The sequence below is a fragment of the Hevea brasiliensis genome, unplaced genomic scaffold (genome assembly GCF_030052815.1).
Source record: "Hevea brasiliensis isolate MT/VB/25A 57/8 unplaced genomic scaffold, ASM3005281v1 Scaf101, whole genome shotgun sequence".
Taxonomy (NCBI): domain Eukaryota; kingdom Viridiplantae; phylum Streptophyta; class Magnoliopsida; order Malpighiales; family Euphorbiaceae; genus Hevea; species Hevea brasiliensis.
The window spans coordinates 69,827-91,321 of NW_026614588.1; the positions used below are offsets into that span (position 1 = coordinate 69,827).

A 21,495-nucleotide genomic window follows, 5' to 3' on the forward strand; every position below is an offset into this window, starting at 1 on the left:
GAGCTAGAAGCTCAAGTGACACAACCTTACTGCTTAACTCAAATTGAGAAATTTTGTAAGGCCAACAAGAAAGAAACCGTAAGAAGGAAGGAAGCTTCGAGAGAAACCGAATTAGAAGCGTATATGGTCATGAAAGAATTAGAATTGGTGTTGGTAATGCCGAAATGGTCAAAACAATGAAAATGAAGCCCATGGTGAAGAAGTTGTTAATGCAAACGTGCCTAGGGGAGTATGATGGATCATGCTTTTCCTCGCTTTGATGACTTGAGAGAGAGCATAGCAAGACCAAGGATTGATGCAAATAGTTACAAAATGGATTTTGGAGTTCTTCAAATGATCCAAAACTCTCAATTTGGAGGACATCCTTCTGAAAATCCACACACTCACCTGAAGAAGTTTGCTATGATTTGCGACATGCAAAAACAACCTGGAGTGTCCGATGATGCAGCAAGATTGAAGCTATTCCCATTCTCTTTGAAAGATAGAGCATTGATTGGCTTGATTCTTTACCTCACAACTCCATTACAAATTGGGAGCAACTAATCGATGCATTTCTTGCACAATATTTTCCACTGAAAACTCAAGAGCCGAGGAATCAAATGACATTTTCTGATCAAGAGAAGATGAAACTCTCTATGAATCATGGATGAGATGGAAGGAATTAGAGAGATTATGCCCACATCATGCCATTCCAAAATGGATGATAAATCGTAATTTCTACACAAATGTCACTCCCGCAATCAGAGGAATTATTGATGCTCAAACAGAGGAGAATTTATTATAAAGCATGAAGATGAAGCTTATGAGTTATTAGAGAAAATTGCAAAGAATACTCATCTTTGGAGTAGTCCAAGAGGACCACCCAACTCGTAAAAGGCAAGTCTGGAATGTATGATCTTGATCCATTCAACATGATTAATGCAAAGTTTGATGCACTTACAAATGTCCTTGCTAAGAAGATGGAAGATTTGAGTATGTTGGTTAGTTCAACATCATCACCGAAGTTCACAACAAGTGGCTTATGCAGAGGAAACTACCACCGTGGAGTAGATTATGGAGAACAAGCAAGATATGTTGGTAATTATGGAAACAAGCAAATGGGGAATCCTTATTCTCAAACTTACAATCCAAATTGGAGGAATCATCCCAACTTTTCATGGGGCAATCAGAAAATCAAGTTCAAAATCGAATTTTCAACCACAACAAAGAGAGTCAAGTACCATATCAAGCAAAATAGGCAACCATTGCCCAATTTTCAGCAGAAAATATGAACCTCCACCAAAACAAAGAAGAACGAAATTCCACCATCAAGCTTTATTGCAAATGCATTCTTGCCAACCAAAATAAGCATGATGAGGAGATGAGAGAGGTGAAAGCAAGGCCGAACAAATGCAAACACACAATGTATCGCCGGAAAACCAGATTGCACAACAAGCATCTTCCTCAAGTGCCAAATCTTTTGGAAAGCTTCCAAGTCAACCAGAAATCCAAGAGAGCATTGTCAAGCTATTACTTTAAGAAGTGGTAAAGTTATAAATGATGAGAAGAGGAAAACAAGTGAGAAGAGAGAAAATGAAAAAGGAACGATGAGAGTGACAAACAAGAAAGTGCAGAAAAATGTAAGGAGAAATTTGAAGAAAAAGAAGAGAAATATATACCTCCTGAGCCCTACAAGCCACAACTTCCCTTTCCACAAAGATTTCACAAAGCCAAGCTTGATAGGCAATTTGGGAAGTTCTTAGAGGTTTTGAAGAAACTTTACATAAATGTGCCTGTTGATGCTCTTTCACAAATGCCATCTTATGCAAAATTCTTGAAAGAAATTCTCTCAAACAAGAGAAAACTTGAAGATGATGAAACTGTAGCTTTGACATAAGAATGTAGTGCTATCCTCCAAAGGAAACTTCCTCCAAAGCTTAAGGATCCAGGGAGTTTTTCAATTCCATGCCACATTGGAGAGTCTTGTTCTACAAAAGCTCTATGTGATTTAGGGGCCAGTGTTAGCCTTATGCCCCTTTCTATCTATGAGAAGCTCAACATGGGAGATCTAAAGCCAACCCACATTTCTCTTCAGTTAGCTGACAGAACAATCAAGTATCCTGAAGGGATTTTGGAGAATGTGCCCCTGAAGGTTGGAAAGTTCTATATACCTGTTGACTTTGTCATCTTGGACATGGAGGAAGATTCCAATATTCCAATTATATTGGGGAGACCCTTTCTAGCTACAGCAGGAGCATTGATTGATGTGAAAGGAGAAAAGCTTACTCTTAGGGTTGGTGAAGAGCAATTAATTTTCAATATTAATAACTCTATGAAGAAGCATCATTCTGAAGCTGATACTTGCTTGAGAGTTGATATTATTGATAAGTCTGTTGAAGAACACTTCAGAAGAAATATCCGTAAGATCCACTTGAAAATTGTTTGGTTCATGGAGGAGGCATAGACTATGACAACCCTCATGAAGTCGCATATACTCAACACTTAGAGGGAAGTCCACCATTCATTTCTCGCCTCCAGCTTTTCAACTCATACAAAAGGAAAAAGGTAATTTAAGCAATCATCATTCAAGGAAGAAGATGCACCTAAGGTAGAACTTAAGCAACTTCCTTCTCACTGTGTATGAATTTCTTGGCACTAATAACACTTATCCAAAGAATTGTAAATGCAAACTTGAGTACTTTAGAAGTTGATAAGTTGTTAAGAGTGTTGAGACAATTTAGGAAAGTTTTGGGATACACCATAGATGACATTAAGGGAATAAGCCCACACTTTTGCATGCATAGAATCAGTTTGGAAGAAAATTGTAAACCATCTATTGAACATCAAAGGAGGTTAAACCCAAATATGAAAGAAGTTGTTAAAAAGGAAATTTTGAAGTTGCTTGATGCAGGATCATATATCCCATCTCGCATAAGATTTGGGTGAGCCCAAGACATGTTGTCCCAAAAAGGGTGGAATGACAAAGTGGTCAAAAATGAAAATAATGAATTAATTCCCACTAGAACGGTGACTAGTTGGCGAATGTGCATAGATTACAGAAAATTAAATGTTGCCACTAGAAAAGATCATTTTCCACTTCCCTTCATTGATCAAATGTTGGAAAGACTAGCTAGGCATTCTTACTTTGCTATTTAGATGGATATTCGTGTTTTTTCAAATCCCTATCCATCCAAATGATCAAGAGAAAACCACTTTTACTTGTCCATATGGAACCTTTGCTTATAGAAGGATGCCATTTGGGTTGTGTAATGCACCACCACTTTTCAGAGGTGCATGATGGCAATCTTCTCGATTTCATTGAAGACATAATGGAGGTTTTTATGGACGATTTTTCTGCTTATGGATCTTCATTTGATATATGCTTGGCTAACCTTTCTAAAATTTTGCAAATGATGTGCAGACATCGACCTTGTGTTAAATCGGGAAAAGTGTCATTTCATGGTTCAGAAGGGATAGTGCTTGGACATTTGGTGTCTAACAGAGGAATAGAGGTTGATAAAGCCAAAGTTGAAGTGATAGAGAAGATGGCTCCTCCTACCAATGTCAAGGGAATTCAAGTTTCCTAGACATGCCGGGTTCTACAGACGCTTTATTAAGGATTTTTCTAAAATAGCTAAACCTTTGTCTAATTTGTTAAGTAATGACACACCATTTGAATTTGACCAAGAGTGTTTGGATGCCTTTTGCAGTTGAAGCAAGCTCATCATCGCACCAATCATGCAACCACCGATTGGAGCCTACCTTTGAAATTATGTGTGATGCTAGCAACTATGCAATTGGGGCTGTTCTTGGTCAAAGAAAGGACAAAAAGGCTTATGCTATTTATTATGCTAGTAGAACACCGGATGAGGCTCAAACAAATTATGCAACAACCTAAAAGGAATTTTTGGCAATTGTCTTTGCATTGGAAAATTTCATAACTTACATTATTGACTCAAAGGTAGTTATATTTTCAGATCATGCACCATCGTGTATTTGTTCAGAAAAGGAGGCCAAACCGAGGCTCATTAGGTGGATTCTGATGCTACAAGAGTTTGATTTGGAGATTAGAGATAAGAAGGAGCCAAAATGTAGTTGCCGATAATCTTAGTAGGTTGAAATTGATGGTGAAGAATTGGATGAAATCCCTATTGATGAGTTTTTCTTGGATGACCAACTTTTCTCTTGTTGCTAAACTACCTTGGTATGCACTTTGTGAATTATCTATCTTGTGGAGTTTTACCTCTAGGTATGACATGGCAACAAAAGAAAAAGTTCTTGCATGAGGTGAAGTTTTATAGATGGGATGACCCTTTACTCTTTAGGAGATGTTGTGATGGTCTAATTAGAAGATGTATTCCTGAAGAGGAAATCCAGAGTATTTTGCATCATTGCCATGCTTCTGATTATGGAGGACATTTTGGCATCTCTAAGACAGCTAGTAAAATTTTGCAAGCTGGTTTCTTTTGGCCAAATCTTTTTAAGGATGTGAGGAAATTTGTGTTGGATTGTGATAAATGTCAAAGGAGTGGAAATTTGTCAAAAAGAGATCAAATGCCCCTAAATAATATTCTTGAAGTGGAATTATTTGATGTTTGGGGAATAGATTTTATGGGGCCATTCCCTCCTTCATATGGTAATAGATACATCTTAGTTGGGGTTGACTATGTGTCAAAGTGGGTGGAAGCTATTGCAACTCCAACTAATGATGCTAGAGTGGTAGTAAAATTTTTGAAAAAATTTGTCTTGAGCAGATTTGGAGCTCCTAGGGCTATAATTAGTGATGGGGGTTCCCATTTTTGTAATAAGCAATTTGAGAGCTTAATGAGGAAGTATGGTGTAGTGCACAAGATAGCTACTCCATACCATCCTCAAACTTCAAGGCAAGTTGAAATTTCTAACAGGAAACTCAAACATATCTTGGAGAAAACAGTGAATAATTCTAGGAAATATTGGTCTGTCAAACTAAATGATGCTTATAGGCATATAGGACTACTTACAAAACCCCTATAGGAACTACTCCCTTTAGGTTGGTGTATGGTAAGTCTTGTCATTTACCTGTGGAGCTAGAGCATAGAGCATATTGGGCCATTCAAACCTTGAATTTTGATCTTAAGCAAGTTGGTGAGAAAAGGTTGTTACAACTTAATGAGCGTGAGGAATTGAGGATGGATGCTTATGAAAGTGCCCGTATTTATAAAGAAAGAACTAAAGTTTGGCATGATAAGCATCCGAGGAAAAAGGAATTCAAAGAAGGTGATTCAGCTTTGTTGTTCAACTCAAGATTGAAATTGTTCCCTGAAAACTCAAGTCAAGGTGGACTGTCCATATAGAGTTTCTAAGGTTTTCCTTATGGAGCAATAGAAATTTGGAGTGAAAAATCTGGGAATTTTAAGGTCAATGGGCATAGATTGAAACATTACATAACCGAGACCCAATACTAGGAGCAAGTCATACAAGCTCTCCAATCCTCACCTCTTTTCAAGAAAATTCATGAAGAGTCCAATAAGGACTATAATTAGCTCTCTTGGGAGGCATCCCAAGTCCTTTTATTTTGCTTTTGTTGATTTACTTTCATTTTCATTAATTTTGTTTTTATCTTAAATCTCCCCAAATTCAATTTTTGACATTGTTAAATTTTGTCTCTTGTAGATGTAATTCATCAAGAAAGGTCAGAACTGTTGGGAAAGTAATTTTAACTTGAAAAAATTTTGTCCTTCAAAAGAACTGATAAGTTTTTCCGCATAACTGCGGCAGAGCCGCATCTGTTTATGCAGAGGAATGTACATTCTGCAAAGAAATGGCTTATGTTTTTGATGAGGCTGGATGTATTTAAATGGAGGAAGGTTGGTGAATCACAAAGTCGTAACTGTTATTGCAAAGGAAAATTAAGTACATTCTCGCAGAGCGTAAAAATAGAATCGCAGCAGATCACTTGTGTTTTTGGTGAGGTTGGGTGAATAATTTTCTAATATTTGTGCTTCAAATGATATTATGGTGGTAAGTGAGTCATTTTTTGCGCTTCGAGCTCCTTTGGGGTTGTAGGATTCAAGGTAGAAATGTTGCATTTTTCTTGGCAAATCTTGAGACTTCATTTCATCATGTGTGGTTAGATGCAACTTCATACAGATTTTTTTATGGAGTTTTATGTAATCAATGTTGATTTGCAGAATTTGAGTCAAAATGGCATAGCTCTCAAAGGTCTTTTACGTAAAATCCATTTTACATGCTTTTGTGATGCACTTTTGATGAACTTTGAATATATTGATGTGTTTTTGATGAAAATTTCTCATGGAATGTGTTTCCTAGAATTATATATCATCATTCTCGGGTATTTTTCACACTTGCAATTCATGTTCTATTGCATACTTGATTTTGTTGAATTGCGATAAGAATCGTGATAGCTTATGCAATCCTCGCATAACCAAAATTCTTGCCATTTTTCACCTTTATTGCAAGTGCATAAGGAGAGTGCATAGCTTATGCAACTCGCATAACCTCATTTTGTCAAATTTCATATCATAAAACTTGCATAAGGTGAGTGCATGACTTATGCACTTCTGCATAACTTCAAATCCTTCATTTTCTCTCTCTGCCGAAGCTTGCATAAGGTGAGTGCATGACTTATGCACTTCTGCATAACCAAAAATCCAAAACTCCAATTCTGCCGAAGGTTGCATAAGCAGAGTGCATAACCTATGCACTTCTGCATGACCAGAAACCCAGAAAAATCATTCTTGCCGAGGGGTGCATAAGGAAGGTGCATAAGTTATGCACTTCCGCATAACCAAGAACTCCAAAAATACAACCTTGCCGAGACCTGCATAAGCAATGTGCATAGCCTATGCACTTCTGCATAACCAAAATTCTGAATTTCAAAACCTGCCGCAGAGTGCATAAGCAGAGTGCATAGCTTATGCACATCTGCATGACCACCAACCCAAATTCAAAAAAATTGCCGCAGAGTGCATAAGCAGAGTGCATAGCTTATGCACATCTGCATGACCCAATTTTCTGAAAAACCATTCTTGCCGAGAGATGCATAAGGGGAGTGCATAACTTATGCACTCCCGCATGACTTCGCTCCTCACCATTTCAGGGTCACCGAAACATGCATAAGGACAGTGCATAACCTATGCACTTGTGCATAAGCATTTCTCTGAAATTTAAATCCTTTTGAAACATGTACAAAAGAGTGCATGTGTTATGCATAAATCATTTTCCCTTATGCGCCTCCTACAACCCGATTCAAATTCATTTTCAAAGAAAGAACATTCCCACCACCTCCACTTCCCGACTCTTGAACCCCACGACCGCCTCTTCAACCTTCATTCTTTCCAGATTCTCGCTGCCTCTCTCCCATCTTCTCCACCAGCCTCATCACGAAACCCTAAATCCCCCTACATTTTCATTTCCCCTATCTCTTCTCCAATCGGCCATGGATTCCCCTCCACATTCCCGCCCCGCCTCTCCTCTCGAAGTCTCTCCATTGTCTTCGATACACCCCCCTTCCAATCCTCCACCACAAACGACACCACCACCACCTCCACCAACCACATACAAACGCAAAATTAGGTCCAAACTGCGACCCATGTCCTCTCGCTCCTCCTCCGCCCAAACGCAAAGACCCACCCACCCCATTTTCTGAGCCACCTCCTAAAAAGCCAAAAGCTCCAAATCTCTACACCTTCTTCCAAAGAAAGACAATTTCAAAGAACCCCATTTGTATCAAAGCTACCCTGGCCTCTCCCTGATACAATTCAAAAAGCTGCTTTCAAAAGACTCAAAGATAGAAGGGTACAACCTACTAGGTATATATCTGCTGATGCTCTACAATCTCTGGGTTTATTTGACAATGTAGTTGCATTTCTTGACGGTATGGGTTGGACAGAATTTGTGCATAAGCAAGAGGTAGTTTATCCGATTCTAGTCTTGGAGTTTATTTCTTCATTCTCTGCTACCCTCAACTTGCATGATGTAGACCATAAGCCAATTATGACATTTAGATGCTTGGGGCAAAATAGAGAACTATCATTGGATCAATTTCATGGCATTTTTGGTTTTGCACTTGATGGGTTCTTTAGAGTACCACATACTGGAGTAGAGGTAGCCAACAAGGGCATTTGGAATCCTGCCCAATTTTGGAGAATCATAACAAACCAACCTCAAACCTTCTCTGCTGGTAGGTCCAAAACATCCCAAATCCTTGACCCTGCACTAAGGTTTATTCGTAGGCTGATGGCTAGCACCATATTGGGCAGAGAAACTAGTTCTGGTGTCAGGCAAATCAACTATTTATGTTATGGTGTGCATTTCACAAAGTTAGGTGTCTCTGTGTTACTTCTTTGCGAACATGTGTCGCATATTGCCACCAAATCCATTGGTGACATTGTTTTGGGTGGACTCATTATCACATAGCTAAGCATTTTGGCTTTAATCGCAGAGCACTCAATCCCAAAGACTTGAGGACACTTCCTATTTTGATGTCGCACACTTAACCAAAACAGGTTCCATTTATCATATTTTGATATCGCCACCGCAGCAGTAAACCGAGCCTATTGCACAAACCGTAAACCCAACCTTTCACACCACCCCACAAAGACCCTACTACACCTACCCCACCCTCACCTACTCAGACACTCCAACCTACTCGCCAACCCATTCCTCCTACAAATGAACCTACCTCATCCACAAGACCTCCTCCATTCAACACTAAAGCCTTATTCACCTACCTTGACAGCTTAGTGATGATATCTACTTTGTGGATAGGAAGCTTGACAAAGGGTCTTGATACACTAAAGGATCGCCATGATCAACTATTTGACCTTGTCATGGAAACCAGTGGACAAACAGAAGAATCAAGGAGATGGTGAAGCAACTCATGATCTTTCTCGGGCATGCCACCCCACCTCCATCACCTCCTCCGCACCATCATTTCGACAAATCTACAGCAGCCTACCACTCTTTAGCAACATCCTTGGACAAAGGAAAACAATAGACATAGATTAGTGTTTAGTTTACTTTTGTTCAATCTTGTAGGACCTTTTCTTTGTAAATATGTTCAAACATTTATAGTTTGTTTTGGATTTTGTTGATTTGTTCTAAATTAGTTTCTTTTAAATTCTGCTTTCTTTGAAGTTTTATTGAATAGCTATTACATTAGTCTTCTTTGATTTTTATTGCACTTATTGCCTTTTTGTACATATTTGCCCATACTGCCTATATTTCCATACTTTTACCGCTGGTTGTACATTTCTTGCAAATTCCTATGCAAAGAGCTTTTTGTATACATCGCATACCTATGAATTTCTCATGCATAACCTTTGCATAGCTCAGGTAACTCTTTCTCGCTACTTCAGAATCGCATGTGTTGTATTTCCTTTATGCAACTGTCCCGCATAGCCTATGCAACATCTATTGCCTCTTATGCAAAGACCGCATGGCTTATGCACCTTACCTATGCACATGTTCTGGACAAGCACTTAACTCGGCATAACCTGTGCAGCTTTTTATGCATCCCTTTAACTTGAATTCTCATACCTGTAACTCTTTCTTTTTGTTCTTATTTTTACAATTCCTGGTCAAGATTATTTGCTTTGAGTTTTGATATCTATCGCTTGAGACATTGAGGACAATGTCTAATTTTGAGTTTGGGGTGCACATTTTGATTTTTAGCTTTATTTTTCACATTTTGAGTATAAGAGCATCTCATCCCATTTCATTTACATATATTGTAAATATTTTACATATACATCCATACATACATATTCATTACACATTTATACACACATTATACATCACTTAGAAATTGTACAAATTGCATACAAATAGGCTTACTCCATTTAGTTCATGCATTACTCATTTTAGGAATCATACACCATGCATTAAAATCTTTTGCCAAATCCCTTGAGTATTGAAAATGTGCCTATGAGAGTGATTTGACTCACCTTTTAGTTGGGTTTGTGGATTGAAAGTTTCCTAAAAGGTGCAAGGTTTTGAAGTGTCTATCCCTTGCCTATATCTTCTTAGCCAAAAAGCCACCCAACTAGTCATTTGGAGATGGAAGTGTTTAGAGGGAATTATTGGATATAAGGTAGTCAAATGATGTCTCACCAATCCTAGAACAAATTTTCTAAACCTTTCAAGGCAAAATACCAGCTTGTACTTGAAAAGAGAGATGATTAGGCATTCTTTGATTTAAACCTTCTCATTTTAAACCTTTGGCCCTTTTTCCCAATTAAAATTTATCCTTGCAAACCCCTTTGAGCCTTTTTGTCCCTAATTTTTCTTGAAACCCTTATTACTACCTAGCCAATGAACCAAACACTCCAACCCTTTTCATGAGAATAATTATTCATAATATTAGGTACATAAAATAAAAAAAAATAAAAAAAAAATACAATAAAAGGGAGAAGAAATACTTGTCACCTTGTAAAAGTGCTAGTATATGTGCTTTTCACTATTGCCATTCAAAATGAAAGAAATCCACCCAAAGTATTAAAAGAAATGAGTTTGGGGGTGGCAATTTTAGGGACAATCATCAAAAGAAAATACAAAATACAAGTTAAAGTATCAAAATGTCCCTCCATTTTTATGTGTTTTGTAAACTATGCTAGCACTTGACAATCCTCATTGTGTATTCTTCTCTCCCATATAAAAAAAAAAAGAGAAAAAGAAAAAAATATATAATAAAGTGTACCTTATGTTTCAAAATTGAAAATATTCTCATGCTTTGAATCCTTTTTACCTATCTTTCTTCTTAGTCTCATTTTGAACCCCATGGCCCCACTACATCCCTAAAAAGACCTTTGATCTCTTGATAGTACTTGCTACATTAGTGGAGATAGGAGTAGGGAATTTGCCTATGGATTGGAAAATTATTCATTCATTCATTCAATTCCATCATTCCATATGGAGACACTTTGACTATTGATTGTTCTAGAATTCCTTTTGAGCATGACTCTCTTTTGATTGGTTGGTTTGGGGATTTGAATGATAATTTAATTGATGGCTAAGCTGAGATAGATTGGATAATCATTAAATTCTTTGCATTTTGAAGGATGGGTATATGGATTGTTGGTATGGCTAAAGGTGTGTTAAGTTACCTTAATGAGTGATTTTCATAACTCTTTGGATAAGGCACCCTTAAAAACTTTGCACCACATTTTAAAGTTTGTTTGAGGACAAGCAAAAGCTTGAGTTTGGGGTATTTGATGCACATATTTTGCATAGTCATTTAGGTCTAATTTCACAATCATTTTATTTGGTTATTAGTCATTTTTAGCTAATTTCATTAGTTATTTAGTTAGTTTTCCATAATTGTCAACTTTGGATTAATTTGTAATTTTTGCTTTGTTTTGTAGGAAAATGGTGTTTTTGAAGGACTAAAGAGAATTTTGCCATTGAGGAGTGTCTTCTACAGAAAAAGATGCCAAAAGCAAGTTTTCAAGCTAAAATATGCATAGACTCAAACTGGCATAACTTGTCGCATAAGCTATGCAGCTCAGATAAGGAGGAAGAACACTGCTCTGTAATCCAAATTAAATGTGCATAAGGAGATCGTGATAGCTTATGCACATTCTCACCTCCCTTATGCAGATTCACGAAATTGTGCATAACCTATGCACTAAGTCATGCAAACAGCATAAGTGACCTGTAATCAGTTAAAATCGCATAAGGGATCGCATAACTTATGCACCCACTTATGCAATCCCATAAAGAGTTCATTAATGAGTCAAGCAAGATTCCTTAATGTATTCCTCCTAGAACATACTATTTTAGGGCTCCATGTCAGAAAATGCTATATATAGTCCCATTTTCTCATTTTAGAAGGGGGCAAGGAGCAAAGAAAGAAAGGAGGAGGCTAAGCAGCATTTGAGGAGTCATTTTCACCTTCCACACCATTTTTAACCAAGATTTGCAGATTTCTTCCTTGCTTTACATTTTTCCACATTTCTAGTGTTTAATTACTTACTTCTAAGCTTAGATAAAAGCTTTATTTCCATAAAAACTCAACATAGCTTGTAAGCATTATGGATAGTGAGTAGTTTACAGTTGATACTCGAGTAAGGGTAGTAAAAGTTGAGATATTTTGTGGATTTTGATTGGGTAATCCATATTTTGTGGTCTTAATGAGTTTTATTCATTTCTTGTATGCTTAATGACATGCTTAATGTAGGATCCCATTGAGTAATGTTCTTAATCCATGGTTGAAGCAATCGAAAGGAGAAGGCCTTGTGATAGATAATCGTGAAATTGACTTAATTAACTTAGACCTAGAAATAGGCTAAGGATTAAGAGGATTAACAGATTAATTAAAGAACTTAATGGGTCTTAATTAATTCTAAGTCCACGAAAGTAGGATTAGTTTGATTAAGGCACTCTTTGTCTCACTCGAAAGGGAATTCAAAGGATTTAAGGATTAATCTCCTTAAAACTCATAAGTTTCATAAGATTGACAACCAATTTAAAATCCCAAAATAGCTCGAATATGAAATCCCTAACTCCTAATCATCTTTTACCATTGTTAATTTCTAATCGAATTTAATCATTTGCCAATTTAAATATTGCCATATTTGAACTTGCTTATTTCTATTTGATGCAATTTTAGTTTAATTAATACATTGTTGAATAGAATATTAATTTTGCACATTTAGATTTCATACTCCATTACCCATTAATTCATCATTTTAATCTCATAAATACTTCAATTTAGTCAACTTTTATATCGAAAATTCAATCATTAACACAACTCCTCGTGGATCGATATTTTTCTATACTACTTGTACGACTGCACTTGCGTTGGGACGCATCACCAAATGAACACGCATCGCTCATTTGGTCATTTTCCGGTTTCAATGTTTGGTCATCCAAGTTTGGGCGTAGAATTGGTCATGAAATTGGCAAAATTTGGGCATGGTGTCTACATGAAAATGGGCTATTTTGAATCTATTTTCACCTTCAATTGGCCTCATACCAATTGAGTCACACATTTTCAGTTATGGGTCAATAAACCCACCGACTCATTGAGTCCAAACTCAGAAATTGAATGCTCCTAATATCTCAATTCCTTCAACTTTCTTTCTCCAATTTGCATGCAATACACTTCTATAAGCAACAATTTCAACTCAATAGGTCAATTTCAACATTTACACCAAGTCCTCAAGCATTTACACAAACCCTAGTTTTCAAAGTTTTAAATTTTCACAAACACTACACAATCAAACACCCAAACATTTCAACTCATTACACATTCTAATGGAACCATTTTTCATCACTTAAAAGCAACAAACTTCAAGTTACATGGCTGCCAAAAATTCAAGGGTTCTTTCCTCAAGATTTTCTTTTTATTTTAATGATATTTATGCTTGGCTAAACATGCTTTTCATGTTTAATAAAGAGAAGAAGAGGGATTAGTGCACTAACCTTACTTGAGCTTCCCTAACTTTAAATTTCTTGCTTCCAATGGGTGTCTATAGCTTCCTTAGGGTGTGGGCTATTGGTTTTGGTGTGTAGAAGCTTAGGAAATCAAGCTTGGAAGCTTGACAACAATGGAGGAAACGAGGGAAAGAGAGAGAGAGAAGAAATGGAGGAAGAAGATGGAAGTGGGTGGGAGTTTGTCCTCTAGTGCCTATTTATAATTTTTTTTTTTGAATTTTCCTAAGCTTTTTCTTTTCTTTTTCTTTTCTCTTCTCATTTTCCTAATCTATTTCATAAATTTTAATTAATGTTAATTATTTTATTCTCTAAATTTTTTTACTTTGACATTTAGGTCAAAATTCACCTTTGGGGGTGAAATGACCAAAATGCCCCTATTAGTGCATATTGGGTTATTTTTGTACCAATTTATAAATTCTCTAAACTTTAATTTATTTTTTTTCTCTACATTTTTTCTATATTTTCTTAACATTTATTTCTTCAATTTATGCCTCCTCACTATAGTCTAGGTATAGTTCCAGATATTTTAATCATTCCAATGTATATTAGTCGTCAAAACAATAAAATGTACTGACTACCTTTGGTGAGGGCGTTATATGGGCTATCGATAATTTAAAGCCAAAAATAGAGTAAGGGGTGCAGCAAATTAAATTGGGAAAATAAGGAAATTATAATGAATTAATCAATTAAAATTCTAAGAACAATGCTAATTTAATAAAATTTCAGCAAGTGACAAAAGATTTAATTAATTAATGGTAAAATTGATTCTACAAATTGAGGTTCATGAAGTAAATTTTATTGGGATTTGAATAGGCAAAGCCAAGATTAAGGAACATGTTTGAAGGAAGTTGATTCTAATTCCCTTTAATTTCTCTTTCAAGAAACTAAAGAGTGTTTTAAAGGAAACTAAACCCCATTCTCATGGTATGTTTAATTACCTAAAACCCTTTTTAAGCATTTTAATCAACTTGAAATTCCTCTTAACTCACTAGTTTATTTCTAACATTAGTGATTAAGTTCATTATCTTGATTATCTATCATATATTTTCACCCTCTTCTTTAATCTAAGATTAAGAACAAAACCCAAAGGGTACCAACAATGGGTATGTAAACAAGCACACAAGATAAGAATCAAAGCTTATATATACTAAAATCTAGTAAAACCAATTCTAAACTCCACAAATAAAACTTTAAATCATTATACCCAACTCAAATCTTAAGCATCTACTCACTCATGCTTGTATTTATAAGCAGAAATATGAAATAGAGTAAGAAATCATGAAAATAAAACCGAAATAAAAGAACTCGTAAGAAGAAGATCCAAATCTCCGAAATGGAAGCCGGAAAACGCCACTGCAGTGTTCTCCTCCAAAAATGGCGTGACTCCTCTTTCCTCTCTTTTTGATTTTTCTCTCTTTCACCTTATGGTAAAAATGAGAATATGATGCTTTTATATCCCTCAAAGGCTGCCCTAAAAATAGTCTCTAAAGGGATAAGGACAAAAGGTGTAAAATGTGTGAAAAGAGAAAATTTTTCCATATCAAAGAATCACAAATGACATCCCACACATGCTTCATGTTGATTTAGGTTGTTTTACATGCCTCATGTTGATTCGTATATTAAAAATGTATGTTGGAATATATTCAACATAATCCCAATTCTTCTTAACTAAGCAGCTTGCAAACTGAAGGTCCAAAAGTTTCAAATCATAGTCTCAAAATCATAGTCCCCAACTCCGAAAAATAGCGCCACCCAATATCTTCTAAATCTTCATTTTCATTTGTTGATTCAAGAAGTCCATGTGCCATCCAAAATTGAATTAATGCAAAACTTCTTGTATTCATGGTCCTTTGGATAAAAGGAAGAATAAGCAAAGCACTTTTTTAAATAAGCAGGCAATTATTCATAACTTAATTTCAAAGCAGGTAAAATTTTGTCATTTTTCTTTTGCTCTATTTTCCACAACTCGGCATCTCTTACAAATATCCAATAACTTTCCTCTTATTTGTTAAAAGAAGTGATGCTAATGTCTTCACTGCGAAGGGAACTCCTTGCATTTTTTCTCACAATTTCATCCCCAATTTTAACAAGTTTGATAGTGCTGCTTCACCTTCTTTTAAATGCACATCTAGTAAACAAAGCCACACACTTATCATGAGGAAGACCTGATAACTCATATGCTGGGATGGTGCCCATAATGGAGGCTACTTTCTTACTACGTTTAGTAACCACGATTTTGCTTCCATTGGCACCCACACACAAAAGCTCTTTTACTGGATCCTATTTCATAGGATCATCATTCCACACATCATCTAAGATAAGCAAGTATTTCTTATAATGAATTTCATTCTCGCAAGATACTTTGCAATTGTTCCATTCCCTTTTCACTTAAGTTTTCTGCACTGTTTGTACATTTAATAATTTCCTTGGTCAATTTTTGAATGTCAAAATCTTCTGATACACAAACTCACATCTTAAGTTGAAAATGATTTTGCTCTCATTCATCATTATAAACTAATTTAAAGAGTGCAATCTTCCCCGTACCTCCAATTCCAACAATCGGAATAATAGAGATTTGTCCACTATCACTAGAGCCTTGCAAAAGTTTAATGATATTTTCTTTATCCTCATCTCTTCCTATAACATCAGACACATTTATAAAGGAGTAGGTCATCGCTCTTTCCTTATACATAACACGCCTACTTTCGTCTCGTTCATTGAGATGAAAGTTAGTCTTATGAGATGCAATTTCATCTAATTTCTCCCTTATTTGTTTTATTTTATGACCCATTTTAAAACGGAATACAAACGGATTAGATGATGAAAAAAAGCGACCCACCTGAAATCAAAAAATTATGGAATATTGATTTCATAAACACACATCTAGGTAGGTGCAAATAAGAAATTAATTCAATTAACCCCAAAGCATGCTTTTGTTGATTACTAAGAAGCTTTTAGTTTTTTTAAGTTGTAAGCTTAAAAATGATGAAAACTGAAAAAGGGCGTGGTGATTTTGGAGAAGAAATTATATAGTCCAGTTCTGAATTTCATACATAAAATTTGGGGTTACATATGAATTGTATTTGATTGTTTAGATTCATTGATGGAATTTAAATTAAATGATATGATACATTTGTCAAATTCTTCTTAAATTTAGATGATAACTGTTCACTGTGAATTTGAATTAAAAAAATGTGAAAATGTATAGTTATTAAAATAATTTTATTTAAAAATTCAAATCACATTTGCAAACAATTACATAATTTAACAAATGAGAAAATAAAATTTGATTAGGGCTTCAGTGAAAACTTGCGAAAAGAAGAACAAAGATGAAGAAAAAATAATATTCAAATCAAATTAAATTCAAAAATGATAATTTATTTACATATAATTATTAAATTTTATTTGGTCTAATAAAGTTGAATGCGATTTTATAAATATCTGACAAGATTATTATATATAACATAGCAAATTAAATTTTTCTGTTGTACCTTTTGTTATCATTAGATATTTTAGAGAAGGACATGTCAAATTAAATTCTATATTTAATTCTAAAATCGCATTGAATTCAAATGAAATGATAATTCGTATTTTCTAATATTCGCAGCAGTTATAAAAACTAATTTCATTTGACTTTGAAGTGAGATTGTTAGAGTTTAAATTTAATTAGAATTAAAAATTAAAATTAATTAAGCAGCTTTTAGTTAGAATTACATTAAAAAGAAAAATAAATTAAGAAAAAGAAAGTTTAATTTGTTAATTCGGTTTCACCACTGAATTCTAATAACAGGATTTGGTAAAGTCCAAATTTCCAAATCCAAATTGGTCTTATTCTTTGTTTCTATATTATTTAGTAGAGTCAGACTTATGCCGAATCAACGTTAACAATAATTCGTTTTCTTTAATTTATGTGTGAGTTAGAATTTCAATGCAATAAAATGAATTTATATAATTTTAAATCAGAGAAAAAGGCATTTTTTACATCATTAGAGAGATTTTAGAAAAGGATATGTAAAATTAAATTCTAAGTATTTGGATTCCATCATCGCATGAAATTCAAAAATGAAATGTTGAAAATGAAATGAATTTTGATCATACCTTTTAAATGGTGGTTCCATACAATTTAAGTGACCTCGCTTTCTTTTGAGTTTCATTCAAAATCATCACTGGCATATCCTCAGCATCATAAAAGATACCTTTGCCGACCAGCCACACCTGAGCTGATACAGATTATCCACTCTACTCCTCAGCATCCAATAGCACAGCTTTCACGGTCAACAAAATATCCTCGAGCTTTTGAGTTCCCCTTGCAAGCCCCATGCAAAACTTATCTCTTGGTAGGCATGGGATGCTAGCTTTTCTGGAATTTCTCAGTAACATTAAAAGCTAACCACTGGGCAAGAAAATATTTTTTTTTCCTGGGTTTTAGTTTCTATTTGGGTATGAATTGAATAATAAACTCTGAGAGAACATCCCATTTTATAGCCAGAAAACTCCTTTGGCAAGCATCAAGTTTTCAGTGTACTCAATAAAAGTATAAATTCTATTCTTTGCTTGTTCTAAAAATGAATTTAAGCATATTCTAAGTGTTTGGAGTGTAAAATGGTGCTAACATTAATTCTCCCGTCTTCACACTCATTCTTGCTGTAGGCCAAAGTTAAAGGCAATGCTATTCAATTCAAATTTTATTTTATAAATTGAATTTTTATCTTTTATCATTAGTTTCTATTGTGGCTATTAAATTATTTGATACACTAAACAAATCCCTAATTATCCGCCTCCATCAATATTATTAAATTCAGATTGGACCGGTTAGTGAAGTGAACCCAAAACATTCTGGGATTGTTATTAGACCGAATAAAGAAATGACCGATTAATTCGGCCAATTCAATTTGTCAATGAGGGTAAAATTACTTAAGTGTTGACAAGAAAATTGAACTTAAGACCTCATAAAAGATCTTTAAAATCACTAACATAAGTATATTAGCTTGTGTATGTGTATAATAATAATAATAATAATAATAATAATAATAATAATAATAATAATAATAATATTTTTATTTATTTTTTATAATTAGTATTTTGTAAATATAAAAAATTAATAGCGATATTAATAACTGAATACTTTTATATAATTTTTTTTAAAAAACAATATTATAGTGTATTGATGTAATTATTTAAATATAATTTTTGTTTCTTGATCAATCTAAAAATAATTTCAAATTAAAAGCTACTATGATAATGAATATAACAATTTTAGAATGCTATAAATTCATATAAATATGTAATTGTTGGTCAATAATATAATTAATAATTGATAAAAATAAAAACAAAGGCATTTAGTAGCCATTTATTTGGGAAAAAAATTAATTAACATTTTAATTTAAAAATTTATCAAAAAATATATTTCACAAGTAAAAAGAAAAAAAAAAGTAGACATTAGGATTTGAATACCAGCAACAAGGCTAAATGGAGAATGGGCCAAAACAAATATTCAATTGATCCATCTTATTTGTCTAATATTGTAAAAAATTTTTACTTACATTGAAATGTAATCTCTTATTGATAAATATATTGATACTGTTGCATTTCTATTTTCAAAACAAAATGGGTCCAAAGATCTATTACTCATCATCTATTGCTTGTAATTAACTTTTGCCTACAGCAAGAATGAGTGTGACGATGGGAGAATATAGAATTAATGTTGCACCATTTTACACTCCAAACACTTAGAATATGCTTAAATTCATTGTTAGAACAAGCAAAGAATAGAATGGAAGAAATGATGAGCCATATAATGGAGGAGATGATGAGTCAAATGATGGAATTGATGAAGCCATCGCAAGGGAAAGGTAAGGAGCCTGTAGTCCCTGAAACTCAATCTAATGTGAATGGAACTAGGGTTAATCCTATTGAAATTGAAGCAAATAGTAATGAAGGAAGGGATCTTACTGCTACCGAAGGGGAAAGAAAATGGGGATTCTGGTAATAGTTCTCAGGGGCATAAGAGTTCTTGTAATTTGAGGAATTCTGCGATGAAATTGAAGGTAGATGTTCCCCAATTTGATGGTAGTAATCCGAGAGGATGGGTAAGAAAATGCCAGAACTATTTCCAAGTTTATGATGTGAGTGAGGAACAAAAAGTGGAAGTAGCTTCTTTATTTTTGGGGGAAAAAGCTGACATTTGGTTCAAAGGTTGGTAAGCCAGTAAACCAACTGCATTTTGCAGTGAATTTACGGAAGAGTTAAGCAAGAGATTTGGGGAGTTGACTGTAACTGATGTAGTTGAGGAATTAAACAAGTTAAATCAGGACGGTTCAGTATTGGATTATCAGGAGAATTTTGAGGAGCTTAAGGCTTTAATGTTGAAGTATAATCTAGGTCTATCAGAAGCTTATTTTATCTCTAGTTTCATCAACGGGTTGAGTGAGGAATTGAGACCTGTAATTAAAATGTTTAGACCTGAATCATTGTTGCAAGCCTTTGAACAAGCAAAATTGCAAGAGCAATCCATTGAGGCTATTTTGAGAAAACAAAAGCCTTATATTAGGCCATACTTCAATTCCTACAACACAAGAAATGCTCAGTTTAGAAATGCCAATCCCACATCTAAACCTAATTTCTCTCTGCAAACCCAAGTTCTTCTTTCTCTAAACCAATCTTTGTTGCTGAATTGGAGAAACCACCCTCAAAGTTTATTAACTCGACTTGAAAAAGGGTAATAATAGTTGTTTTAAATGTGGAGATAGGTATTACCCTGGTCATCAATGTAAGACTCAACAAATATTAGCATTGCAGGCTGATGAAGAGGATTGGAAGAAGTGGGAATATGGGGGAGAGGAGAACTATGAAGGTGAGGGAGAGGAGGTTGAGATCTCCTTGCATGCCTTAGATGGCAGTATTTCTCCAAATACATTGAAGATTAAAGGGAAGGTAGACAAGCAGTCAATTGTCATATTAATTGACAGTGGAAGCACACCTAGTTTCCTGGATTATAAAATTGCTAAAGAGTTGGGATGTAGGATGGTAAAAGCCCCTCCACTTTCTGTGACAGTAGCTAATGGTCACAAGATGGTTAGTAGATTCAAGTGTGTTGGGTTTGTGGAATATGGAGGGTCATTCCTTCTTTTTCAACATTAGTTTGTTGGATTTGGGTGGTTATAAAATGTTACTTGGAGTGTATTTGATGAGGTCTTATAGTCCAATCACTTTCAATTTTCAAAACCTAAAAGTTTCATTTCAAAAGGAAGGGAAGCAAATTGACCTTCTGGGTGACCAAGGAAGGTTCATTAAAACTGATGACAGGAGGCAATTACGAAATTGTTCAGAAGGGACTTTCTGGTATGTTCACTCATTTATTTTCTTTGCATCTGTTGCATGTCAATGATGAACTTGTTGAATCTAAGAGTGATGTTCCACCTGAACTACAATTTTTATTAGACAACTATGCACTGTTTAAAGACCCTACGCAATTACCACCTTATAGGGATTATAACCATTCTATCCAACTCAAACCTAACTCCAAACCTGTAAATCTCAGACCTTGTAGATACAACCATTTTTAGAAAAATGAAATTGAGAAGCAAGTGAAAGAAATGTTACAAACAGAGTCATTCAACCTAGCCACGGTCTTTTTGCCTCTCTGCTTTGTTAATTAAAAACAAGACAACACTTGGAGGTTCTGCATAGATTATAGACAACTTAATGATGCCACCATTAAAAACAAATTCCCAATTCCAATTATAGATGACTTGTTGGATGAATTGTGTGGTGCCACCATTTTTCCAAAATTGATTTGAAAGTCGGGTATCACCAAATTAGGATGGTCGAGCAGACACCCCTAAAATTGCATTTCAACACACCAGGCCACTATGAATTTAAGGTTATGCCTTTGGGTTGACCAATGTCCCAAAGAACATTCCAAGCCTTCATGAACCATATCTTTGCTCCTTATTTGAGAAAATTTGCTCTTGTTTTCTTTGATGATATACTTGTCTATATTAAATCATTTCAAGATCATTTGGAACATCTTTCCTTAGTTTTGACATACCGAGACAACAATAACTCTTTGCCAAGAAA

The 21,495-nt window shown here is 34.8% G+C and overlaps 1 non-coding gene across 1 annotated transcript; it reads right to left on the minus strand.

The window, feature by feature from the left end:
• Nucleotides 1–583: 583 nt before the first annotated feature.
• LOC131176428 (small nucleolar RNA R71) lies at nucleotides 584–690 on the minus strand. Its single transcript, XR_009146509.1, has one exon. It is a non-coding gene; the product is annotated as a small nucleolar RNA R71 (small nucleolar RNA).
• Nucleotides 691–21,495: the final 20,805 nt, after the last annotated feature.